Raw genomic sequence first — 3,351 nt, 5'->3', positions numbered from 1 at the left:
TTGAAGACAGCCAGGGGTCTATTGGTAATTTCCGTTATGCATGCTGGGAGGCAGTTGAACAATCTTGGGCACCTGACACTTACTGTGTTGTTTCTTATGCTACTGGTGCCCCTGCTTTTCTTTGGGGGGATGTTGCATTATGTGGCAAGTCTTTTTGCTTTCATAAGTAGTGATTTTAAAGTGCAAGTTTGGTACTAATCCCTCTAGGATTTTCCAAGTGTAAATAATCATGTATCTCTCCCGCCTGCATTCTAGGGAGTGCAGGTTGAGGAACCTCAAGTGTTCCCAGTAACTGAGGCTTTTATCACAGTTGTGTGCCATGAGGGTTCTCTTTACATTTTCTAGGTCAGCAGCTTCACCTGCCTTGGAAGGTACTGCTAGTGTGTAGCAACATTCCAGCCTAGACAGAACAAGCGACTTGAAGAGTGTCATCATGGGCTTGGCATCCCTAGTTTTGAAGATTCTCATTATCCATTGTCATTTTTCTAGCAGATGCGATTGATACAATGTTGTGGTCTTCAAAAGCGAGATCCTCTGACATTATCACTCCCAGGTCTTTTACATTAGTTTTTAACTCTACTGTGTGATTGGAATTTGTTTTATACTCCGATATAGTTTTAACTACCTGGGGATGGCACATTCCACTATTGATTAGAGGCAATTTCAACAATTTCATGTGTCATTTAGGCTCTACAATCTAGAACCCTTCCAGGTAGGAGACCATAAATGGTCCTCTGCCCAATAAGGGATAATTACTATACATGTGCCCAGTTCAAAAGGTATAATAATAATAATAATATCTATTTCTACAAGTACAAGGTATACAGGCCTAGCTGACATCAGTGACATATTAATATACAGAAAGCTCCTTGTTATGCAGAGTATTTCAGGCAAATTAGGTCAATTTTTGGTCACAGGCTGTCACCCACACCAGTCGACTAATACTCGAGTACCTATTTTACAGATGGGTGAATATGGACAACAGGCATAAGGAAACACACCCATATGTTTCCACCCTTGTTGGGAATTGAACCCAGACCCTCAGCATGAGAAGTGAGAGTCTTGCCAACCAGGCCATGAGCTAATTAAGAGTTACACATTATGTCTTGGAAGCTGGTCATACACACTGGAAGCAGACACCATACATGTTGCAATTGGAAAAAAAAAAAAACTGGTATCATCACCAAGGTCAATGGGACTGGATTAGAGCTATCCACTGGAAAAACAGGCTCCAAGAATCTGTATCTGCATAATGGCCTCTGAGTGAATTGCCACAGAGACTGAGGGAGAACCAATAAAATTGATGGTAATGATTATGTTCTACATCAGATTGGAAAGATAACCTGCCAAACATCTTTCCATCATGCACACTAACATGGATTTCAGAAGGGCAATAAGAGGAAGATCTAACTGGATCCTACCCTAACTGTAAGATGGCCCACAGAAATTTAAAATTTATTTTGAGTAGTATTTCAATGAAAAGTCTTAATTTTTATTTTAACAAAACTTTAATGTTAATAAAAAAAGGGTCAGTGTCACAGATATGCTTTCTTTACTTCTGTTGCATTCAGGAAAGTATCATACTTGAGGTTCAACTGAAAAAAATACTCGTTTGATATGCATTGCTGAACTTTAGTAATGAGTATAAGCTTTCAAGTGTTTTTTTTTCAAAACCTTAATTTTTGACACAGACCCTTATAGTGTGGCTTGGTTGATAGCATCCTCGGCTCACACTGAGGATCCAGGTTTGATCCCCAACACAGGTGAAATGTTGGGCACATTTCTTTACACCTTTTGTTCCTGTTCACCTTGCAGTAAGTACCTGGGTACTAGCTAACTTTTTGGGGTCACATCCTACACAACAAAATTCATCTAAATTGTCCGAAATGCTCTGTATAACCAGGGGTTTTCTACAGTATACCAATAATAATATCTATTTACTACAAGTACATACACGTGGTATACAGGCCTAGCCGTGATCAATGACATACTACTACATAGAAAGCACCTTGTTATGCAGAGCATTTCGGGCAAATAAGGTCCTTGTCCCAGGAAGCGACCCACACCAGTTGACTAACACCCAGGTACCCATTTTACTGATGGGTTAGCATAGATAACCGGTGTAAAGAAACACGCCCAATGTTTCTACCTGCACTAGGAATCAAATGCAGACCCTCGCTGTGTGAAGCGAGAGCTTCAACGATCAGGCCATGGGGCACCTGTAATAGCTGTATAATGTACTCAGAGAAATAGATTTATTATAATTATTATTTACAATTACTACTTGGCAGGGTTACTGTACAGAATTTTACACTACATATAAACTACATACACTATGAAATAAGCACAGTGTTTCTTGTGCAAACCATTATTTTTAAAAGACATTAGCGAATGTAAACAGATACATCTACCCGCGGCAGAGTAAGGTTAAGTTACATAGCCTATTTTACGTTACGTTAGGTTCAATTACAGTTACATTTGGCCAACAAAATATTTTAACAACAAAATCAACTTAATGATGTGTCATTCAAACTAATATTAATGGCCTAAATCCGCCAACAGCAGTTGTATATTTATCAAATCTAATGTGTACTTCTTGTTCCCTTAACATGTACCCTCTAGATCTTCGTAAAAAAAAAAAAAAAAAAAAAAACCAACTGTTACAAAACCTGTCAGGGTTAATCATGGCCTGGGGAATGGTAGGCATTCTGACTCGATTCAAGGAATTGGAGCATAGGTCCAATGCCTTATATCAAGAGCTCCTCTCCAGCATCAAGGAACCTCCCTTGAAGGGATTATGTACCCAAAGCCTTTATAAACATAAACTTCTATACTCATATGAAGATGAACGCAGGTCAATATACCTTACCACGCAGTTGTTCAATCCTGCCCAAAAGGATGGGCTGTTCTCTCAGATATTACACAAATTACACCCCTCTACACCTAGCTTTCTGTCTAGTTACCTTCTCACTAGATAGTTGTACACTAAGTGACTGGAGTGAGCACACAGCGAGCGGAAAGTTAGGTGTGGCACAGTGAGTAATACAACATAAAGATCAATCAGCCAGGCTGAGCACCACTCAGCTGACTCTCAGTTGCCACTCACTCTTTTTTTAATCATTATTTACGTTGAGTACACAAGTTAAAATTTTCACATTGGTCTTATATAATAACTTTTGTAGCAATCTACCTATTGTGACCCAGTAAAGTCAAACACTGTAACTTATTTCTATTAGGATCTTTGCCCATATCCTGTAATACGTAATACAGATATATATAAGAACCAGAACGAGTTCAATACATAAATACATAAATAACGGATGTTCATGTAATAAACTACAATCTTCATCT

At 38.7% G+C, this 3,351-nt stretch overlaps 1 protein-coding gene across 3 annotated transcripts in view; it reads right to left on the bottom strand.

Annotated features, from left to right (window-relative positions):
• LOC128686822 (fatty acid hydroxylase domain-containing protein 2) overlaps positions 1-3,102 on the bottom strand; it is a 35,842-nt gene extending 32,740 nt beyond the window's left edge. Inside the window, exon 1 of one of the 3 annotated variants that reach the window (XM_053773946.2) lies at positions 2,964-3,102. The gene's annotated coding sequence lies outside the window, so the exon portion shown is untranslated. Of the gene's footprint in view, positions 1-2,864 lie in introns of all 3 variants that reach the window. The other 2 variants (XM_053773945.2, XM_053773947.2) reach the window with 2 other exon arrangements.
• Positions 3,103-3,351: the final 249 nt, after the last annotated feature.

This window comes from Cherax quadricarinatus, chromosome 7 (assembly GCF_038502225.1).
Source record: "Cherax quadricarinatus isolate ZL_2023a chromosome 7, ASM3850222v1, whole genome shotgun sequence".
NCBI classification, from domain to species: Eukaryota; Metazoa; Arthropoda; class Malacostraca; order Decapoda; family Parastacidae; genus Cherax; species Cherax quadricarinatus.
The sequence above is the reverse complement of the archived record's forward strand: the minus strand, read 5'-3'. Positions and strand labels throughout refer to the sequence as shown.